This window comes from Adiantum capillus-veneris, chromosome 17, assembly GCF_014529385.1.
Source record: "Adiantum capillus-veneris isolate H3 chromosome 17, ASM1452938v2, whole genome shotgun sequence".
Taxonomy (NCBI): Eukaryota; Viridiplantae; Streptophyta; class Polypodiopsida; order Polypodiales; family Pteridaceae; genus Adiantum; species Adiantum capillus-veneris.
In genome coordinates, this window is record NC_140947.1 from 105,843,455 (window position 1) to 105,867,697 (window position 24,243).

Sequence of the window (24,243 nt, forward strand, 5' to 3'; positions counted from 1 at the left end):
GAGTTACCATTATGCTGAATGCTTAACTCATACAAGGTGCAAAGTGTGCAGTGTGTATGAGTGAGTTAAAGGGTGAAGATAGGTTTAGGTTTCTAGTTCTGCATTTCTTATAGACTGCCTTGACATTTTGCTGCCTTCTCATTCCAATTTCTCCTTGTGTTGGAATTTTTTTACCTCCAAACAATCTACTAGGCAGTGCAGTTGCTCATTAGGGACTTCTTTTTATTTAAATTGAAGAAGTTTATTTTATGCCCAAGACATTCAAACAATCTAGTTTTGGGTTGTGGCGAGATAGAGAGAGGGTTGATTGTGATAGGTTTGGTGAAAACCTTAGTGCTAGGAACAAGCCACATTTAAGGCACTACATTAATGATGTGTTCTTGGTGTGATTGGTTGGTTTTGAGTTGTGGAAGGTGATGCTCATGCAAGTGTTTCCAGTAGCATGATTGCATAATCAATGATGACAAAATTGCATGTGATGAGGTTTCCTTCATACGATACTTTCCTTTAAATGCAATCTGTACTTTGAATGGAAAAATGCTCACCAACTATACTCAAGAGGATGTTCGATCCTATTGAGAATTAGTATGGAATATATAAGCTCAACCTCAAACCTTATTATGCATTTATAAGCCCCAAAATCAACAGCTTGATAGCTGGCTGGTAAAATATAATAATCACCCACCAACCTTTGCTCGTATGCGAGATCAAGGCAAGCAATCATGGCCGCCTTAGCCATATAGCTCATGTACTAACTAGAAGTCAAGTGTGTTAGTTGAATAGAGGAAAAACCCAACATTCTTGACTTTGTGATCTCAATCTGTGGGTGGTTGGCCTTCCTCAATCACTCGCTAGTAGAATTGAGAGTAATGTTCGAAAGGACAATGGCTTGTACTTTTACTTCCCCATCTTGTACACTCCCCGATCCTACATATCCTAAGTTCATACAACAAAAATGCTCCATCATGTACAACTTTTATACAAAAAGATGTTTGAGCACATATCTTAACAAAGGAAATAATCGGAGCATAAAAAATTGATTTTGGTTAAATATATGGTGGCTATTTGAAGTGACGCTAGAAGAGGAGCTTCGAGTTGTTATCATGGGCCTTGATAGTTATTTTCTAAACTCATATTTGAGGATTTTTTGCTTCAATGGTGACCATCTATGGGAAAAGGTTTTTACAGAAGGTGAGGCTTGAATGTATATGCATGGGGATTGATCAATGACATAATTTGCCTTATTGGGGGTTTATTGTGGTAGTGCATACATATTGGACAACTGAAAATGGATTGTCTTCTATTGATTTTCTATTTATCTTGTGCCTTGAGATAGCCACTTGTATTAGGAAACTCCACTTTTACTTGGTTTTTTTTACTCCTGCCATCCATTCCTAACGTTAATGTATATAGTTATTATGAGGAGGCCTCTTGATGACACTTTCAAAGGAAAAGCCATGCGTTGTTTTAACATCTATTAATATGTACCTTTTTCCTTGTCCAATAAAACTATCCCTTCTTTTGCAAATCTTCTCTAGGGTAGAAGAGCTAGTTTAGAGGCAATGAAAGTGCGCGTGCAGTTGGGAGAGCTATGCTCCACATTTTGAGCCTGGAGGGGTGCAGATGGAAGAGCTCCACATCGGCAAGTTGTGACAAAAATGGCAACACGAAGGGAACTGCACAGGTGAAGATTGGTGAGGAATACGACATCGCGAGTACAAAAAGAGGGTCCAATGACGAAACCTCGGAGGGGGGGATTTAGAGGTGCAAACGCCAACACGGCTTGAACCATGTATCAAAGGGTGTCGTTTGGGGGTCGAGGGTCCCTAAACAGGGCCCTGCCCTTTTATTGGCCCCTCTACCCTAGTACTACATGAAAAGCTTTGTTGTCCACGATTTCATTGGACATGCACAAATAAAAAGCATGTAGTGATTTTTTGCTTCACCTCTTTTTTTTTGTATACTCTCTCTTTTTCTTAGCTGTAAGTTGTGTTGTGTGAGCTTCAACGTAGTATTTGGATTTTTGTTTCTATTTTTTAATCCAAACATCAATCAAAGGCAATGCCTTCAACTACCCTCAACACTATCTCAGACGAGCATGGGCAGGAGGGGATCAATGGTCCACATGTTTTTTCGGGGAGCGCGGGCATCGTGGGCCGTTGATCTTGTGACACGTCCAGAACTTACCAACTTGCCCTGGTTTAGTAAGCTGACCCAAATTTACAATGTGGCGGGTTCATCATAGAAGAAACCCTTCTCCCAATGCTTTCAACAAGCACGTGCAGGTCAGGTGGTTAAGGTGACAGGCTTGCAAAGGTGACATCTCGGGTTCCAGCTAGGGGGAGGAGAGGGAGGGGGTGCCCGAATTTACAAGTTCTACGACACCCGAGTTTACCTATTTTCCCAAATTTACAGAAAGCACATCGGATGGCTCATATTGCACCCAATACCAAAAATGGGCGTGGGCCATGGATCCCCTCTTGCCCATGCCCGAGTGAGATAGTGAGGAGGTTCATCTGTTGTAGACTACCTTTTTGTTGTGCTGTTCATGGCATGGCCATGCTAATTTCATACATTATTTATACTATTTACCATTGTATCTCCTATTATCATTCGAAATGCTCAGCACAGCTTCGTCTACAGGTTTTCAAGCGCCTGTGTGTGACAAGAGCGCTGGACATACATTCTATCACGTCTTCGGCTCGCTGGACTTTCATCTCCGCCCGTGTCAAGTCACGGGCCTAAGTTGAATTTCGTGATCACAAGTTACATAGAGGAAAGCATAAGCTGTAGCTGCCTACGTCCCGTCTTTCTGCATTGGAGCCAGGAGGCCTACAAGGCAAGTTTTTGCACCCATGGGTGTGTGTGTGTGTGTGTGTGTGTGTGTGTGTGGGCATACACGAGTGCGCTTGTGTCCTGAGAGAAAAAGAGAGAGAGAGAGCGTTTCTGGTCTCTTTGACTTTTCATGGCAACCGTGACTGCCGCAAACAAAGATAGATTGTGCAATTTTTGACGCAAATTCTTCGTGTATTTATGGCTATACTTTTTGGTAATATGTCTTGGCAATCAGCCTTTTCAACTTACTTACTTGTGGGGATGGTGAAGCATGATGTGTGCGAGCATGTGCATGTTTTCTTTGTGCGTCTTTGCAGGTATTGACACTTGGTCGTCAGTTTTAAAACGTTCTGAAAAAAATATTACTCAGGTCTGAAAATCTCTCAAAATCATCATTTCTGTGCCCCCTAGATGTCACATTTTTCTAAATCCATCGTAGAGGCACTTTTCTTGTTGTGGAGGGAGGTCATGTAGGCCGCAGTTGATTCCATGGCGAAGAACGATGCTTGGGAGTTGATTGCGAGACCAAAGAAGTGAAAGGTAGTTGTTCATTAAGACTAAGTACAAGTTGGATGCTTCGTTGGATAAGCAAAGAGCTTGGTTGGTTGCTGAAGGCTTTTCTCAACGACCTTGTGTTGATCACGACAAGACCTTTGTACATTGCATATATGGTCACTATTTGGAGAGTTCTAGCTTTTGCAGCTCATCAAAGATGGCCTGTGTATCAGCTGAAGCAGCTATCACGATTACAGTTAACCATGCAGAGCATAAATGTCACGCACGCATGCACATTGGCCATGTGGACATGGTTTTGGCCCCAAACCCTCAGCATAATTGGACCAGCAAAGGAATCTTTTCCAAAAAAAGGTATTTTTAAATTATGTAATAAAGAAGATCCAGCTTTGCTAAAGGCTGGTTGGCCAGTTTTGGGAGCAGCACATGTAGGGCACACATTGAAGGCATGGCATGGCCACCGCCTCCATCAAGGGGGCCAGACTCCCCAACCTTCCAGCACATAGGCCCCATTCCGCCCCTGGATCTGCATATTTGCATCAGGTCCTGACAATCCACAGATTATGATCATTGGAGGCAGCCACAGACACCCACTTTGCATTGTGCATTCAATAGCATCCTCATTATCGACTGTGTTTCCATGTTGTGGACAATCACCACCAGTTAGAGCATGAGGAGCGTCGGCAAGGCATTTGCGTATGCAGCCCGTCAAAGCCAGGTACGTCACCCTCATATTGGTCCAAGGCCAGCCACATGAAGGAGTAGTATCGCGGTATGAAGATCTTTGGCTTCCTTGTATCTTCTGCAATTGCACTTTTATCTTGGAGTTGTCGATGGTTTTATCTCACAGAGGTGGCTGAGGACTCAGTTTCTCGGTGCACCTTTGTACCAGATTGCAGATTTTGGATGGGGGTTGGAATTGGAGCTGATCTCTTTAGATAGCTGATTCCAGTGTTAGAATTTAGAGCTACTGGTAAGTCATCAGTCCAGTCAGTGAAACTGGAATAGAGACTAGAGACTGGACGGAAATAGTTATCCGAATTGAAATAGTACGAGAGTCAGACTGGACAACTGAGAAAGTGTTTGTAGTTTCAGATTCATAGTTCAGGAACAACCAGTACAAGGTATAACGGATTGAAGCTCAAATGATTACAGCAATAATGATTACAAGGTGAAGTTGTAGGCGAAGAGATTGTAGCTCAGGAAATACTTGGAAGCTAAGCCAAGAGAACTAAAAAGCAAGAAGCCCGATTTCAATGTAATGGGTCCTGTTTATAGCTCACTAGAAGTTACTATAGTAACTATCGTGGTAATTACTAACGTGTGAATGATCCACTGTCCGGCTTTCCAGGAGACAGTTTCCGTCTGCTGGAATTGTCTTCGCCTTTTACATCCTTCCCTCCTTTCTTGAATTTTGGTATATTTTCAAAATTTCTAAAAAAATCCACCGCCTGATTCTGAATTGGTGTTGAGGAATCCATCGAGATTTTTGGTTGTGGCTCAAACCCTAATTTCTAAACCCTAAACCCATTTATCTGTTTACTGAGTTGGCCGATGTTCTTCATGAGTTGGCCGATGTTCCTGATGGGTTGGCCGATGTTCCTCATAATAGTATTCCTCTGGAATTGCTAGCCCTTCTGGTATTGCTAGCTTTATGCCATATTTCATGCTTGTTGAGTGCTTGATACTCCCTATAATTGTAATTCCAAGGGTGCCCAGCCAAAGAAATTCCAGCGCCTCACTGGAAAAACCCACCGTCTAATTCTGAGATGGAACTACCCAGTATCCTTCCACTGAATCCGCTTCCTCTTGCCCTTCTTCTGTGCTGGTGGCTCAGAAGTTCCAGTGCCAGCATTGTCCTTCTGGATAAGTCGATAAATGGCCTCCTGCTCAAGCTGATCCCGCCTTGCTGTGGACATCTCCAATTCATAAAGACGTGAGAGGATTATATGTTTTGGTGTTGGGATCATACAACGTGCGTCTATCCTTTGTCAGACGACATCTGGCCAATTTATGACAATGCGAAGCTGTGTGGATCCATCCTTCTGGGAGAGGCTGATTTGTTTTAATCCTAGCTTCAAAGAGTATCTCAACCATTTCTTTATACTGTGGCCCCAGGCCTGGTTTAGCCATAATATCCTTTTCAGGAATCTTAGAGGACTCCACAGTAAGTTGAAGCAACTGATTTGTGATCTTGGTGAGACCTTTGAGCTGGATTTTCCATTGTGCCATACAGAGCTTAATCCTCTGCATTTCTCCTTGTAGTTCCAAAACATCCTCTAATTGGAGAGCATCATTGATCAGTATTTGCCAGGTTTTCCATTCTACAGTGGCTCGCTCATACCAATCCTAAAGATTATCAGTGATGTTATAGTATGTGAGCTGATCCACTAGTTCTCGATGTTGAGGATATAATGTTGGAAAAAACCTAGGTAGCTCAGTCTCTCTAGCAGGTAATGCATACAGGAGTGGAATCAGGTACAAACTCTAAAAAGTTGAGAACAGCCTGGTTCTCCTGCTGCATCATCTTCCTGGTGACTCTAACGAGCTGAAACAGTCTTTGGAGAGCAGTTGTCAGTTCCCCTACTGTCATTTGAGTTTGCGGTCCCTTACTGCTATTAGAAGTCTGATCTTCAATAATAGCTTGTACCCTCTGGTCTAGAACTCCTCTGGCAATTTGCATTTGCAGTAGGACTTCTTTTAGTTGATTTCTGACCTCTTTCATATTTATATATAGGCTTGTTCCCAAGTAGAAGCTCTAATTCAATGGCTAGGGAATGATAGTCTGCAGTAGACTGCCGCTGTCAGTGTGGATTGACTAGCTTATCATCAGAGGTTAGTGCCCATTCAGGTATTCTCTCTAGCAGTTGAATTCTGCTAGGATAACTCTTGATCATGGAAAGCAGCTGATTTCCAATGCTGGATCATTTCTCTGGCGCCGACATATAGTCTCTGAAAACGTTCCAAATTAGAAAGAAGAACATCATCTTCCAGATATATCCTAGTTATAGGAGCTTGCTGATGTCTTAGTCTCTTGTTAAGTGTGACGAGCTATAGTGAATGTTGCTCATCTCCTTTCAAAGTCTCAGTTACAGCTTTAGCTTTCCCTTTCATATCTAAATTGTGCTGTGACTGGTGTACTGGGGAATCTTTAGGGTTGCCTGGTTGCTGATCATCAGCCCCTTGGTCTCCCGACTGCTGATCCTTATACTGGTTTGTGCTAGGCTGACTGCCCCCTTTGGCAGCTGATCCACCAACACCAGATACTGAAGGCGGAGATGGAGGAGGGTTATTATCATCATCATGTTTATCTGCTGGTTCATCCTCCCTCTCTTCATCCTTCTCTTCTACTTTCTCAGAATCCTCATCGAGGTCATTCTGCTTATCAGTGTAGTCCAGAATAGCTTGATTTGCCAAAGCACTGTTATATTCAGAAAGCTTATCCTGCATATCACTCTGCATTGTTTCCATGAGCGCCTTGAGATTATCTATATTGAAAATGGCATTGCCTTGTGGATTCAGAATATCAGCCAACTTATTGTATATGTATCTCTCCGTTAAAGAGGCTTTCAAGCAGTGTGGCTGGTCAGTAATGAGTTGAAATCAACTCTCTTCATCCTCAGCATAGTTTCAAATCTGTCAGCAGCTCTCTCAGCCTCTGCCTTTTCTTCATTCAATTGCCTCATCTCAAACTCGAGCTTTGACAGCTTACTTTTCAATGTCTAAATTGTCCTGGCTGACTGATTTTCAAGAACACTATGCTGCAAGGATTGATCCCCTATATCTCGTTTCAACTTCTCAACTTGCCGTTCACTGTTCCTCAGTTCAGCTTTTAACTTGGTTACTTCATCAATGGACGCTGAGGCATCCATCATTTGTCCCAAGACATGGACAATCGTATTCCAGGATGATCGTATTCCAGGATAACTGGATAAGCACCGAGCAACCATCCATGGCTGTTACTGGGTCAGAGGCAACTGGCTCATAAACTGTAACAAGAGCCATATATGGTAATGTGGTAAAGTTAGGTTTATGCAGGACTAATCGTCCTGTGAGAGGATGAGTCTGCAACTGTTGTAATCTGTCCTTCTTGGTTAAGGCTAAAGCCAATTCACTGAAAGGGATAGAAACTTTACTAACTGGATTGGCAGGTGCGGGACCTCTTCCCTTATCAGTATGAACTGCCGACTGCTCTTGGTCTTGTCTGGTTGGTCTTTTTCTGCACTGGTGTTCGCTGAACTCTGCCCCGCTTGTTGGCTGGTCCTAACAGTAATCTTTACTAGAGGCTGTTCTGACTGGCCAACTGAAGTCTGGTCTACTGGAGATTTTTCAGTAGACACAGTTTTGATTTGACTTTCTAGCTGCTTCAAGAAAGCACCGCTCTTGGTCAATGTAGTTTTCGGTCTCTTAGAACTACCAGCTTCCACCTTCTTGGCCTCTCTTTTGGCTAGTGAGAGCCAACTGAGTACTTGGGGTTTCTTCATCAGAGGATAAATCAACATTGTTAGTTATTGGGATGGGTTTTTGACTCCAAGCCATCCGTACCTGGTCATGAGCATCAGGAGAAGTTGCTCAGTAAAGAAACTGTCAGACGTCTGAGACTTCAACTTGGCAGACTGTTGAAGCACATTATGCGATAGAATCTGACATAAGTTGATTGAAGCTGTGGCATTTAATTTCTTTGGCAGTAACATAGGAAATAGTTTCTTTGAGACATATGTGGGTTTATTTTTCAAACTCATAGCTTCAGCCACAAACCGGTAAGCCACGGGAACGTCCAGACCTGCTACCGGAATCCCTTGTGCACTGGCTTTGCGTTTTTTCTTGGCTGCGGCGTCTTTCTTCAGAGCTACACTTATCTGTTCGGCAGTTGCAAAAGTCGGCTTTGGCTCATTTGGCATTTTGAAAGCACAAGCAATATCATCTGGAGTTGCTGACGCTTTCCTGCCATATACTACAGCACTGCCGTCATCAACATTGAAGGAATCAAGAACCTGCCTAATGATAGCCGTGTCAAACTCGATTCTTGTGGCTTGCACAACCACATGCAAATCCCACAGTCGTAGCAACGCTTCTGCTTGCTCGGTAAACACATATCTCTGTATCTTACTATGGGGAATAAGTGGTAAAGAAGCTTTAGCAGCAGTAGCAAGTGGTGAGGATTCATCTAAACTTTCCTGCATCTTTTCCGACGTTTTCTTCCTACCCATGCATTGTGAAGACGATGATATCTGTAGCAGAAGAGGACTTACATTGCATGCTGTTACACATCTGCAAACGTCGCGCAAGAGACTTAGGAGGAAAAATGCCTACTCGCCTTACTGTTATACGCGTCCGCGCCATAAAAGCTCCACTACTTATTGTTCCTAGAGATTTGTGCACCGCAAATGACGTGGCATACATGCATTGGTTAATACTCTCCATGTTCCTTGAAATGATTATCACAGACAATTCGACTGATCCTTTTCTCCATAAAAATTGATACTAGCTCTGCCACTTACTGATTTCATCACTGGCGTGGTTTTGTCGTGCCGAACCTTTTCTGTCCCTTTGACTGGCTCCGGTACTGGTTGTACATGAAAAAGGCTTAAAATAACTTTTCTGAATTCTCTTGACCTTCAGTTCCCAGAAGACCAGTATCATTATCCCTGAAATCTCTTTGTCATTCGAATAATATAGCTGGACTTTGGCCCCGTTATAAACACCTGGCAACAGTAATCCAGATAAATCTTTCAACCTTACTGTGCCATTGGAGAACACCCAATCAACCTCATATAGACCGGACCAAGCTATTTTTAAGTTTGGTTTCTTAGGACCCAATTAGACTGATAGAGCAGAACCAAATCTCCTTTCTGAAACTCACTAACTTTGATTCGTTGATCATGCCAGTGTTTCCTTCTTTGCTAAACAATTTCTTGTTTTAGCATAGCCCTCTATTTTAACTCATTCAACTGTGTCAACTTCTCCGGTCTCTATTCAGATTGTGATTGAAATCCTATCCATACTCTATTGTCATCTTGAGACTGGGAATGACAAATTCCATAGGTACGACAACTTCAGTGACATACACCATTCTAAATGGTGTCAGTTTATTGGTGACCTTATAAGCTGTCCTATATGCGCAGAGCAGTTTGGAGCTTCAAATCCCGCTAGTGTTGCTCCTTCTGCACAATTTTAGTGAGAATGGTCTTGACAGTTTTGTTATTGCTCTCTGCTTACCCATTGCACCTAGGATAATATGGCGTTGATTTTCAATGCTTTACTGAGAGCACCTCCATTAGAATGTCCATAGTAAGTGTGTTCCTTGATCAAACACAATCTCCACAGGACATCCATATCGGCAGATAATATTTTCAATTAAAAATACAGAAGTGGACTTCGCGGTGTTGTCAGGAAGAGCCTTAGCTTCCTCCCATTTGGTGACATAACAGGTGGCCATCAATATATATCGATTCTTCCTTGGCGTAATTTTCTTGAATGGATCCATGAAATCCAGACTCCATTTCATAAATACTCCCAGTGGCTGCACTGGAGTTAGAGGAGTCATATCTGCTGCCGTGGGTCTGTCCATTCTCTGGCATATATCACATGTTTTACAAAAGCTTTTGACATCGGATATTAAAGTTTGCCACCACAATCCAGCCTGCAAATTTTTATGTAAGTAACATCAGTGGTAAAATGTCCTCCAGAATCTCCATCATGTGCCTCTGAAATAACTTGCCTTCTCCCTTCCATAGACGCATCTTCGAAGAACCCCATCAACTCCTAGTTTGTAAAGTGATCCGCCAATGATGGTGAACTTCATACTTTTAATAATCAGAGCCTTCTTCTGACTGTGAGTCCAACTTTCTGGGAATCCTCCCTTAGAAAAGAACTGATATACGTCAAACAACTCTGGATCCGTTGTTTCCTTAGCTGTTATCTGAAACAGTTCTGCATCCACTGGCTCATCTCTTTAGGATGCTTCAGAATAACCATGCGTACTTCTGGACAGGAAATCAGCACCACAATGGGTTTTGCCGGGCTTATGAAAAATGCGAAATTCAAATTCCGTTAGGAACATCATCCATCTTATCAGTCTGCCTTGGATAATGACTTTGTTGATAAAAAATAATAATGCTTGATGATCCACATAGAAATGAAATAGCTTGCCCAACAAATAGTGTCGAAATTTAGTAGCATTGAAAACCACTAGGGCTTCCCTTTCAGTAGTTGTATATCCTTGTTCAGCCTGATTGAATCTCTGACTGGCAAAATATACTGGATAGTCAGTCCTCCCTTCTGGTTGAGCTAACATTGCTCCCATTGCCAGCCTTGAAGCGTCTACATGTACATGAAAAATGATATCCCAATTCGGTTGTCGAAGTATTGGCTTACTAATAATGGCATTCTTCAAATTCTGAAAGCTCTCTTCACATTCAGCAGTCCAATTGAACTTGCTGTTCTTCTTTGTAAGCTCATACAAAGGTAATGCCTGGGAATATTTTATAGAAATTGATGTATCCCAAGAAAGAACTCAGTTCTGATGCATTGCGGGGTGCCTTGGCCTGTTGGACACACTGAATTTTGTCATTGGCCATTTCTATACCATTTCTGGACACTACATGTCTCAACAGTTGTCCTTTCCAAACCAAGAAAATAGATTTGAATGGATTTAAACAGATCCGCTTTTCATGACAACGCTGGAAACCCATTTCCAAAAAAAGTAAATGCTTATCCTTTGCTGAATACACAGTGAAGTCATCCATAAATATAGGAGGAGAAATTCACCGAATATTTTCATCATACATCGTTGGAAAGTCTCTAGAGCATTGCACAAACCAAACGGCATAACCAGATATAGGAATGCTCCTCACTCAGTGATAAAAGTAGTTTTACTCCTGTCCTCAGGAGCAATCTGTAATTGGTTAAATCCACTAACCATCCATAAAGCTATACATTTCATACCCTGCAATTTCATTAAGCAGCATGTCTGTAAAGGGTAATGGAAAGGGATTCTTGATGGTTTGAGCATTCAGCTTCCAATAATCCACACAGACTCTAAGCTTTCCATTTTTCTTGGGTACCACTACAATAGGAAATAACCGGTTACTACTAGGTACTTCAGTAATGAACCCAACCTTCAGAAGGTTATCGATCTCTTCCTTGACCTTCTTAGCATAATTTGGATTCATTCTGTATCGTTGTAACCGCATTGGTCTGACATCAGGTTTCAATGATATTCCGTGTTGACATACCTTTGGATCCACTCCTTTGAGGTCAATATGTTCCCATGCGAACACATCTTTGTACTGCTTGAACATATGTCGGGCCTTCTCTTTCATCACAGGATTCAGATGCTTGTTGACTTTGATCATTCTAAGATTTTCCTTAGAACCCAAATTCCATTCCTCTTTTCTTGATCATCCGACAGCAACTAGTTAGGCCCACCACCCTTTCTTTTGGTTGACTCTTTAGCATAGTCCCAAGATGGACCTCTGAGCTTTGAATTGCTGTTCTGATTTTCAGTAACTTCTCCAGATTGTGCTCGTTCAAAGGCCTCTGGCGTACTGGAATCAATTGATTCTTCTGGCCTTCCAGTTAACTGAACTGGTCGTTCCCCAGAATTCAGTTCAGTAAACTGTTCTGGAAACTGCTTCTTTTGTCTTTCAACTTGATCTTTGTCCAATAATATTGCATTTAAATCTATTTCAGCTAGTGGAAAAATATTGATTGCCACTAGCATCCTCTCAATTTTCTTCACCTTATACTTCTGGCAAAGCTCTTCTTATCGAAGCTCCTTTTTCCAACTCCTAGTGTTGTTCGTCTGAATCTGAATTCTGCTACTGGCATCTTGTATCGTCAGAGTCTGCTTGGCATAGTCGTGAACAGCTTGTGCGTTTGCAACCATGGCCGGCCTAGTAGCATCCCATATGCGCCTTGCACATCTAATACTAGGAAATTGGTCTTGAACTTTTCTTTGCCCACTCTTATCTTCATACTCTCTATCATCCCAGTTACCTGCACAACTCGATGATCCGCCATTCGAACTTTGAAAGGTGATGGTTTCAGGTTTGTGATACCCATTCTTAGGTGAAGGTGTGCCCCCAGGATATTTACGCTTGCTCCTCCATCCAGTTTTATACTAGATAGTGGCTCCCACTGTTTTCTAACCTTGTAGTTTACCTGGATCACCGGCACTTTATCATCTTTGACAATAGCCAAATCAACTGCTCTGGCTTCCGCCTCAACCTTCCTTCGCTGTCTGATGAATTTCGCTGCTTCAGGCAAAGTTTTTCTATGTCATTTAACTCAACTGTGAGTTTCTGAATTCTGTCACAAATCTTGACGTGAATGTCTTCTCTCATGATCAGAGTCATTATCAGAACTTGAAGAATCAGGACTATCTGCACAATGCCATTCCTCTGTTCTGATACCACCTTTGCTGTTGCAGTTGTATCTGATTTATCATTTGCTAGATCTTTGATCAGTCCTTGAACTGCAGCCAACATGGTCTCAGGAATTCCAGACCCTGACTGATCTGGTTGTGCTTTCTCAGAAGACTGGGCTGGTAGCTTCTGAATGACCCGGGCATCAGAGCTTTCTGGTTGCTCTCGTAGCTTCTTTGCTAAATCTTCTGTGATTTTAGCCGCCAATTCTCTCTGCGCCTGCCGTTCATCCCTTTGCCCTTTGCCTACCACAGCTCTCTCTGCTGAGCCCATTTTTTACTCTCTACTGCCACACCTCTCTCTGCTGAGCCCTTTACTACCTTTTCTTTACCCTTTGCCTGCCACACCTCTCTCTGCTGAGCCCATTTGCTACCTTCAGGATTGACTGGTTTTACTGGCTCATTTGGAATCTCCTCAATGACTACCCCTTTGTTGCGTGTAACCGCTCGAACAGGAACTGGCTCTGGGGCCTTCGCCTCAATAGCCGCAGTAGTAGGTGTTTTTGGACACTGAGCCGCAAAATGCCCATACTTACCACAAGTATAACAGTTTAGGCTTCGGTTTTGGAAATTACCACGACCCCGGCCCCGGCCAGCACCTCCCTTGTACCTGCCGCACTCAGTACCAGTACCACTGGTACCTGCTTTGTCCTCTTGGGGTACACTGGTTGTCTTCACTCCGGCTGGTTCAACATTAGTAAATGCCACTACGGACAAATCTTTCCCCTTCTTGAAGTGATGAATGCGAATGCCACAATTGTTCCATAAATGACCATACGCTTTGCAATAGGTACACTGTGGGCATTCATTGATCTTTAGATTTACACTTTGAACACCATGTTTCCATTCTTCTAACTGGTTGTCTAGTCTGGCTGATTTCAGCAATCTGCCTAGCCATCTCATCAATCTTTCTGGACCAAGACCCTTTCTTGGCTTTGTCTTTGCTCTTTGTATCCGAGCTGCTTTTAGAGCTACTGGAGGTCTTATTGGAATCAAAATTCTCAGTGGAATCACTGCTACTACTGGACCTACTCTTTTGTGACTTCTCTCCTTCTTTGCCTGTTGTTCAAGCTTCAGGGTTCGCTGCACCAAATCATTGAATTTCTTTGTTGGTGCGGGCACTTCCTATTCCTTAAGCTTTTTACTGTGGAACCCATATAAAAACCATGCTCGCAACCCCTTTTCTGATGGTGGCTCCTGCAGCTGTCTGGTTAGCTCCTTGATTTTCTCAACATAACTTCTGACCGATAATTTCCCTTGCTTTATCTTATCCAGTTCACAAAGGATATCCTCATCACCTCTGTTGTCTGAATATTCCATTCTGAAAGCCTTCAGCAATTTATCGTATGATCTAAGTTGGCAAAGTGGGTAATGGTAGTACCATTTCCTTGCTGCATCCTTTAGTGTTTGAGGAAAGTATTCCTCTCAGTCATCTTCATCAATATTCTTCAACTCAGCATATTGTTCAAAAGCTTGGATATGAACATCTGGATCATCTTGCTTCCCACCTTTGAACATTGGGAAAGAAATTTTCAATGAAGAGGTGTATAATCATGCCGGTCAGCATCATTCCTGCCTTTTCTGACTTTAGGAACCTGACTCCGTCTTGAAGACTTCTTGTAATGGCTTGTATCAGTATCCCAATCAATCTTCATCAGTCTCAGTTTCTGTCTCTTCTCTGGCTTTCCTACTGGAGCTGTGACTGATCCACTGTCCGGTTTCCCAGGAGACAGTCCCTGCCTGCTGGAACTGTCTTCGCCTTCTACAGGGTCTTTTCTTTCCTCCAAGAAGTAGAGGATGTACTTTGTTTTTTTCTTTTCCATCTATGGATGCAAGTTTCAGTTTTGGCTTCTGTTCATCTAGTAAACAATAGACCGGATCCATGTTTCTGTGCATGTGTTGGAGTTGGCTTTGACAAGCAGAGGGGGATTCTTATATCTTCAGTAAAACTTTTTGTATCATCATCCGACTTCAGAGGATGAGGCCTAGAGGTGGAGCATGTGGTGCCAATTGCTTAGCCGCTTGTGGCAACTGTTCAAGGAGGTTTTGTTGAAGTGTGGATTACTCCCATCTCCATGTTCTCTCTTCACTAACAATAGTGTGACCCTACAGATTTCGTCACTTCTCTATCCTTTTGTGAGCTTGTGAGTACTACTTTAGGGACAGGTTTGTAATGTTTTATGGACAGTATTCTTGATGTCCGAAAGCAAATTTGTTGAGATCTTTTGGATGTCAGTTTTTGCACACAATGTCGGGGTTTGGTGGGGACATCTAGTTCCTACTTCCAGTGTCAGCAACATTAGGAGGCTTCTCCCGTACATCCCTTTGGATGGCCCCAACCTCGGGACAACCTATTTGTAATGTACAACAGAAGTGATTGATGATGAATGCTTAGGATGAGTACTCAGTGCGTACTCAAGGTTCCTTTTATTGAATGAGAGTTCGTTTAACTTCATGAGAGATGTGCAAAAACTAGAGAGAGGAGAGAGAATGATGCCACGAGTGAAAGTGAGAGAAAGGAGACTAACAATAGATGGGGTCCCAAGCCTCCTTCCAAGGGACCCCTCTCTCTATCGCTAGAGAGGTATTTGCTTTAGATTGCACAAAAACTGATACAATGGTCCTAGATGCTAAGATGTTGATGGAATCTTGTTGTAGATGCTGGGATTTGCGAGGCTAAGGGTTGGAAATAGAAAACGCTAGGGCTGATCTAGCTTGGAACTACGATTTGACGATGAGGTTAGGGCTGAAATCTGAAAACGCTGGGCTGATTGTGCTACTAACGTTGGCGATGGGCTGATGGCTAAAAAAGCTGAAGATGCTTGTGGTGCGGGTATTTGTATAGCGGGTACTGGATGTCTGGAGAGGTGGCCCCTAGGCCTCCTATATAGGTGCAAAATGTCACTTACTAATTAAGTTGATGAATGACTAATAAGAGGTGCTTTGTATGTAGCTATTACCTAGACTTGGTACTAATATATGGTGTTGTATGGGAACACTCCCCAATGCCAACACCTGACAGACTCTGATTGTGCTCATGTGCAGTCAGAGGGTATGCAACTACTCTAAAGTGCTTGGACATGCACGTCCTGTGTACAGGCTTGCAAGGGTGTCCGAACACTTCCTAGGCTGTCCAGAACCCTAGAACTAGGAGTTAAGAGCTCGCCTACATGTACATAGGGTTAGATGTGGATGTGACCCTTCTGATCTACATGGTCATGTTGCAAGTCCTCTAGGTGGTTCCTTTAAAGTTTACTCTCACCTTGAGTGTTGGTATTGTGCTGTGTATTGGGCATTGATTGCATAGTTGAGTGGGTATATTCTTTGAAGCACAAGTGGAAAGGGGACAAAGTTTTGACAGATTCTCAAGAATTAAGCTACAACAGTGGAAGTACATGTGCTCTTGTGAGTCTGTATGGTGTTTGGCATATTGTATTGAAATGTCCCTACAGGTTTGATCTTGACATATGTTGAGGTGTCACAAAGTGAGGATGTGGCAACCGCAATCTGACAAAAGAGAGGAGAGAGAGAGAGATTGCTAAGTGATGACGTGGCCAATTGTAGAATGTTGATGTGTCAGCCAGCTACGATGGAAAAGTGAGGATGATGATGTGGCAACATTGACTTCTTGGAGCACCAATTATTCTAGCAATTGTCTTTGGAACAATGCCATCTTTTGTTTTCAATTGCTTTTGGGCTTGGCGCATTTATAAATGAGGCCATAGATTGTCTAGTGCAACGGAATTGAAATGGTAGAGATCTGGGTTTTACACTTCCACAAATCTTTATTTTATTCCTTGCGTTAATGATTGCTTTTTAGCATGAATGATGGTTCCTTGGGAATGAGAGAGCGAGGTAGAGATGTGTAGAGGAATGTCATCGCGGTAACTCTTCAAATGAACCACCTTAAGGGCTGATTTGATGCACCTTTGGCTCCGTCTCGATGAGGGGTTGCTGATGGCCACGAAGGGGTAGACCGTAGATCTGGGGCTGATTTGTCACAATTGCTGACGTGTCAAGCCACTAAAGAACAGAGCCGACTTGCAGATCTCGGCCGAGGGGTCTAAACCCTAAGTGAAGAAGTAGAAGCAACAGATGTACGGAATCCCGCAATTCACGCTGACTGCCAACGTGGCATCCTGTATGAATTCCGGGTTTTGCGCTGACATGCTGACGTGGTAGAACTGTAAGGATTTCTGCGTTTCACGTTGACAATGATGACGTGAGTGGCAGCCTTTACGGATTTCCGTGATTTATAGTGGCTGATTTCCAGCGCCAGCTATTTGGACCAGTTGCTTTTGAGTTTAAAGGCTTTTCATGTAAACTGCTTTTCATAGGCGAAGGGTCTTTAAATAAGTGCAGAGGGCTCAATCTTTGGCACGCTTCAGTGAGAAGGTGTTGCTAAATTGGCTTTATCTGACAAGAAAATAATTTTAAATGAATTATTGGATTTATAAGTGAGGGTTTTCTGGCTTGGAACATCAAGAAAAAGTAATTCTAAATGAATTATTGGAATTTTAAGTGAGAGGGTTTTTCTCACTGGAGATGTCCGAGTATAGAATATTCCTAGCGCGTCATTCAAAGTAATGACGGGAGCATTGTAACAGACTTGGACACTCCCAAGTCTAGATTCTACCGCGACACCACAAGAATACACTTCAAAACAGTTCACAGTTCACAATTGATTCGACACTGGCCGGACGGAGTTCCGTGCCTAGAGATATTGGCCCCAAAGACTGGCGCCCCTTTCGGTATTTCTTTTTGTATTAATCTGTTGCAAAAGTACAAGCGAGTGGGAGGCTCTCACTCTCAGACTCTGCGTCCAGACGCTCTGAGAAGTGGGAGGCCTGCCCACTTACTTAAAGGTTACAAGGGATGCTGAAAGCAGAGCCCCAAAAGCTGAAAATCAAAAGCCTTGCCAAATAAAGCAAAAGCTCTCTCTCTCTCACAAGCTCTCTCTTTGTTTGTGAATAAAGCAAAGCTTTTAGCTCTCTCTCTCTCTCTCTCTCTCTCTCTCTCTCTCTCTCTCTCTCTCTCTCTCTCTCTCTCTCTCTCTCTTTTGCGTAGAAAAGCAAGGCTGAATTACGCAGCCAAAAATAGCGAGAAAAAGCAAACTGCCGTAATTTCTGCTTTTTGCCGTACGTTGATGTCCCGTCATGATTTCTGCAGGGGTTTTCCCGCGGGGATTGTCCATGTCTAGGGGTAGTGTGTGTGCGTACAAAGGCCATGTCACCAGTTTGTGATATACCCCCCTCTTGAAAGCATTGTAATCGCCCTCGATTACGCCTGCAAAACAGACAGAAGCCATAAACTGTCTTAGCACCGACGCACTAGGAACACACATCTAGTACATGTACCAATCGACAGTCACATCACACGACATCAGTTGACATCATAGGACATTACATGACAAATCACATTCAACATTCATTCGGAGCTCAGACCATGATTTATCGGCAATGCAATTAGCAATCGCATCTAGAATCTAGATCCACTCAAGACCTCATAGATGTCCGATTGACTAATCCCTATTGCAACCATGTCTGTCGAGATCATTCAGACCAAAATGTTGCAGTCATTTCGTCTATCAATTCCTGCACTTAAACAAGTCAAGAACAAATTAGTTTCATATTATGCGGAATTCCATTTCATAAAGTCATACAACGAATACTGTCAGCTCTCAGTATCCCTGAAGCTCAAATAGACATCAGTGACTAGTATTCAAAAATCGAGGTATCTGTTGACAAAGGAGCGGAGTAACTCCCCTCTTGTGCAAACCCACTGCATCAGATATCCGGCCAAGCTGAATTCGGGGTTCCATTTGGAATAGACTATGCTAAACCAAAAGCTTCAAGGTAAAGTTTCACAATCTGAGGAGTATCTGCTAGGTCCTCCTCCTCCATTCGCTTCGCATCCAATGCGGAGTAGGTCTTGAATTTAACCAAGAACCGTCATTTCGCTTTACCTTCTTTCTTCCTGTGCCAATTTTTGTTCTGGAACGAGTATCTTCTCGTTTTCGTCCATTTCGGGTTGCTCATCATCAGGCACATCGCCTTCAAGAGTCTTCAAGAGACTCACATGAAAAAAAGACATCGTGAATCCTCCAAGTATTCTGGCAGCTTCAGTCCAAAGGAGACATGATTTATGTTTTTGGAGATCTGGAAAGGTTCGTAGTATCGCATACTAAAGCCTCTTCTTTCCCTTTTTCTTTCTCAGGCGTGCCTTCTCAAAACGTAAGAGCACCCAATCATTCTCCTTCAATTTCAAATCGCGACGATGGCAATCTGCTGCCTTTTTCTGTCTTTCCTGAGATTTCTGCAAAGCCTCCTGGACCTTGGCAAAATCCGTGTCGAAGTCGCGCACGTACTCATCGACTTCAAAAATCTTATTTTTCGTGCTTAGGAAGGGTGGAACCTTCGTAGCACCTTCAATAATCTCAAATGGCGCCTTCCTTGTCGAAGAGTGTATCGTGTTGTTGTAGTCAAATTCCACCAAAGGTAAGTACTTTTCCCATTGATTCTTTTAATCCAAAATGTAAGACTTCAATAAATCTAGTACCATTGAATTAGCAATCTCAGACTGCCCGTCAGTCTGCGGGTGGAAAGATGATGAGAACTGCAACCGCGTGCCAATGTTCTCCCAAATAGCCTTCCAAAACAGACTCGTGAATTTGGGGTCCCTGTCGGAGACAATTGTCTCAGGCATGCCATGTAATCTGAAGATCTGGGCCACAAACAGTCTCGCTAAGTGATCCGGCTTGACTGTTTTCTTCACTGGAATGAAATGAGCTTGCTTGCTAAATCTGCCAATAACAGTCCAGATACCATCGTGACCACTCTGTGTTCTCGGGAGATCAAAAATGAAATCCATTGCAATACTTTCTCAGAGGCGGGTGGGTATAGGCAAAGGCTGTAACAATTCTTGTGCTTTTTGCCTGTCAAACTTGACCTTCTGGCATACCAAGCAACAGGGTACAAACTCGTCCACATCCTTCTTGAGTCTCGGCCAAGAGAAGTATCTCTCTACCCCTTTCAAGGTGGTAGCAATGCTACGGTGACCCATAAAAGGTGGACAGTGGCATTCAGTCATAACCTTTTCCCTCAACGGCTATGTAACGCACAACATGGTTTTCCTCATCAAGTAGCCATCCCAAATGAAATATCCCGCTACTGTCCCCTCACCCCATATCTGTGTGAAAATGTGTGCAAAATCTGTATTTGTGGCATACTGATCGACCATATCCTCGAAGCTCCTATGATGTATCGCGGAAATAGCCAGAATCAACGGCTTCTGAGACAAAGCATCTGCCACCAAATTCTTCTGTCCCTGCACATGTACAATCTTGAAGTGAAACTGTGACAAGATGTACGCCCACTGCATCTGCTTTTCTGATAGCTGCTTCTGTGACAAGAAGTATCATAAACTCTGATGGTCTGTAGAGACAGTAAAATCCGCTCCGAGTAGGTAATGTCGCCATTGAGTAAGAGCCTGGATAACCACAAAAGCGCTTTCTCATAAATCTGTGTTGTCTATTCCGGCATTGAGAACAATCGGCTCTCGTAGGCAATGACTTTGGCCTTCTTGCATTACAGATTACGACCGCAAGTATCACAATATACTTCAAACGACTTCTGCAAATCTGGTAAAGTAAAAAACTGGTCCTGTAGTCGAATTCTGTTTCAATTCCTGAAAGGCAGTCACTTGTGTGGATCCCCACGAGAAAAAGGACTCCTTTCTATGTCGACAAATGCAGAGGGGAAGCAACCTGTGCAAACTTTCTAATGAACCGCCTGTAGTACGAACACAATCCCAAGAAGCTTCTAACTTCATGGACATTCTTCAAATTGGGCCAATCACGGATAGTCTCTATCTTGGCCGGGTCCATCTGCACTCCTGCTGCTGAGACAATTTGTCCCAAAAAGTGTATCTCTGGTAGGAAAAATTCACTTTTCTTTACATTAATCACCAGCTTGTGATCTCGTAATGCCTAAAAGACCTGAAGCAGATGTTCTCTATGTTCTGCCTCATCCTTGGAGAAAACAATGATGTCGTCAAAGAAAGTGCCAACAAATAGTCTGTACTCTCGAAAAATCTTGTCCATCATCCGGTTAAACGTTGTAGGAGCATTGGTTAGGTTAAAAGGCATCTCCAAAAACTCAAATAACACAAAAGTCGTCCGAAAGGCTATCTTTGAGACATCTCCCAGCGCGATTCGGATATGATGATATCCACTTTTCAAGTTGATCCTGCTAAAGCACGAGGATCCTTGAAGTCCGTCAAGTATATCATTGATTCTAGGAATCGAAAATCTGTTCTTGATGGTGATCGATGCACATTCTCAAAGATCCGTCTTTCTTCAAAACCAACAACAGAGGAGAGCAGTACGGTGAAGTACTAGGTTGGACAAGACCCTTTTCCAAGAGGTGTTTCACTTGGTTCATAATTTCTTCGTTCTGGGCTCGGCTTAGACGGTAAGGTGGCTGGTTTGGTGGTGTTCTTCCAAGTATCAGATCAATGGTATGATCCTTAGGACGAGCTGGTGGCAACTCGCTTGGCAGGCTCTCTGAGAAGCAATCGGCATGAGTGTGGAGAAAATCTTGGCGTTCTTTATCAAGTTCAAACATGTTTGTCTTATTCTTATCATTCATCTCTCTCAAAAAGATCGAGTAAACAAACAAACATGATTTCATTAATTTTGAAATGACCGAAGCCGATACAATAGGGACAAACTCACCCTTAAGTTTTACATCGAGTACAATGGTTCTGCCCTTCTCTGTGGTCAAAGCCGCTTTCCTTGCCCGATAGTCGACCACGGCGTTGTTCTTGTGGTACTAGGGAATTCCCAAGAGAATATCACAACCTTCCAAAGGCATTATGTAGAAGTCCTCATGCCCCAAATACCCTTGACAATGCAAGCGAAGCACGCCAATGACAGGTGTAATGGCTACGTCCTTGCCGGGTGCCGCTGTCACAAAGTGATGACGTGGCAGACAACAGAAACCCTAATTTCTGCCAAAAACCCTAAACTTCTTGCAAACCCTAATTTTTGCCAAAAACCCTAATTTCCAGAAATCGCGGAGGCGGATTATTGTTATTATTATTTTTTTATTTTTTTTTTGGAAAATGATGAGCGACGCGAATTTTGCTTTTGCTTTTTTTTTTTATAAAAAAAAGAGAAAAGACTCTCTAAGAGAGAGAGAGAACTGATGCTTTTGATTTTAAAAGCTTTTGGGACTCTGCTTTTGGGCATCCCTTGTAACCTTTAAATTAGTGGTGAGGGCCTCACTTCTTAGAGCATCTGGACGCAGAGTCTGAGAGTGAAACCCTAACCGCTCTCTTGTACTTTGATGATTGATTAATACAAAAAGAAATACCGAAAGGGGCGCCAGTCTTTGGGGCCAATATCTCTAGGCACGGAACTCCGCCGGGCCAGTGCAAATCTATTGTGATCTGTGAATTGTTTTGAAGTGGTTATTTGGTGCTGTCGCGGTTGATTCTTGACTTGGAGTGTCTAAGTTTGTTACAGTGGTATCAGAGCACGACCGATTTCTCTTCTACGGGAAATCCGATCCCCGAATTTTTTTTTCCGCGGCACCTATGGCTTCAGGCAATGATCAGTCGACTCCCTCTGCATGTGGAGATGCAGGCTGGGATCACAACGAAGATTCAGGCAGAGAGTATGGCCCGCCTTGGCCTACTTAGGTGGAGCGGCGAGAGATAGAGCGTCGCCAGTTGATCGGCGATGCAACAAAGATGATGCTCAATTTTGCCAAGGACCCGAAGATGGCAAAATATATGAACCAGACCTCTTTGGAAGAGGTACAGATGGAGTGGCAGAGAACCACAACACCACTCCCGAAACCCGCTCTCAAGAAACCTTCTGCCTCCAAGAAATATACGGAGAAGGAACTGGAGAACGTGGTTGATGCACGGATTGCTTAGCTTTTCGACATGCAAAAGAAAGACAAAAAGCACGGCAAAAAGCAGAAGAAAGGCACTGACTTCCCGGGATATTTGGGTCGTCGGTCGACATTTGACAAGGCAAAGAAATTGAAGAAGCGCGTCAAGTTTGAAGACCTACCCAGTTCTTCTTCTTCTTCTTCTGACAGTTCTTCTAGCTCCTCGGATTCGAGCGAAGAAGACAGAAAAGGTACAAAGCGAAGCAAGAAGCAACGCTTTGGAAAGGGCAAGAGAAAAGCAAAGAAGGCTAAATCTCGCCCAGAGACTGACAGTTCTACTGAGGACTCGTCTATAGACAGCTCAGATTGCGATGACGGAAAGTTTTATGCGAACAAGAAGAATTTTTACAAAGCCAACTAGTATGACTTTCTCGAAGATAAAAGCAAGAAAGTCCGAGAGTTTAAGGAAGGTGGCCACTCGATCAAGTTTGATACTTTTCAGGATACTCAGATGCTTCGAAGGCTTTGTCTTTTATACAACAGTTTGACATCGCTTTCGCGGGAGGACGCTATTCAGAGCACTCCAAGATTTGGAGAGCTGCCTCTTACTTTAAGGGGAATGCTCGTACTTGGTGGTCCACGCTTCTATTAAGCAAGACTGTGCCAGTTACATGGCTGAAATTCAAGAGGCTTTTTATTTCTTCTTGGTTGACTCAAGAGTTTGAGCGAGATATACGAGCTGCTTGGAACCATCTCCGGATGACCAAGAGCGATACAGTGAATTCTTGTTGTGAAAGATTCTGGAGCTCTTTTCTACCCGCCTCTTCATTCAAGAAGATCTCGTTCAGAGAACAGACTGAGCGGTTTACCTTCGGTCTACCTACAGAGATCCGAGATCACTGCTTGGAACAAAAGTCAGCTTCTATTCAGGAGTTGATGAGTCATGCGAAGTGGGGCTTTGCCATTCACTTTGGCAGTTTGACCTACCCCACAGATAAGGCCATGACACAACAAGCCGAACAGACTTCTGGGAATGAAAATAGAAAGAAAAAGAGCAAGCCAGAGAAAAAGGATGCACAACCCAAGCTTACTCCTGAGGAGAGAGCTCGCTTCATCAGAGAGGGGAAGTGCTTTGGATGCGGGGAACATGGACATATTTCCGCGAAGTGCCCTGATAAGGCACAGAAAGAACAGAATGATAAAGACGACGACAGGTCTGAGATCATGGTCTAAGATCCGAATGAATGTTGAATGTCATGTGATGTCCTGTGATGTCTGGTGATGTCCTGTGATGTCGTGTGATGTGACTGTCGATTTTGTACATGTGCTAGATGTGTGTTCCTAGTACGTAGGTACTAACAGTCAGTGTCTGCTAAGAAGGTTTATGGCTTTTGTCGGTTTTGCAGGCATAATCGCGATCGATTACAGTGTTTTCAAGAGGGGGGTATGTCACAAAGTGATGACGTGGCGGACAGCAGAAACCCTAATTTCTACCAGAAACCCTAAACTTCCTGCAAACCCTAATTTTTGCCAAAAACCCTAATTTCCGGAAATCGCGGAGGCGGATTA

The 24,243-nt window shown here is 43.2% G+C and overlaps 1 protein-coding gene across 1 annotated transcript in view; it reads left to right on the forward strand.

Moving 5' to 3' along the window:
* The first annotated feature begins 2,567 nt into the window (after nt 1–2,567).
* Nucleotides 2,568–24,243, forward strand: part of LOC147437833 (zinc metalloproteinase aureolysin) — a 61,796-nt gene continuing 40,120 nt past the window's right edge. The window contains exon 1 of the mRNA XM_086486010.1: nt 2,568–2,839. The gene's annotated coding sequence lies outside the window, so the exon portion shown is untranslated. The remainder of the gene's footprint in view (nt 2,840–24,243) is intronic.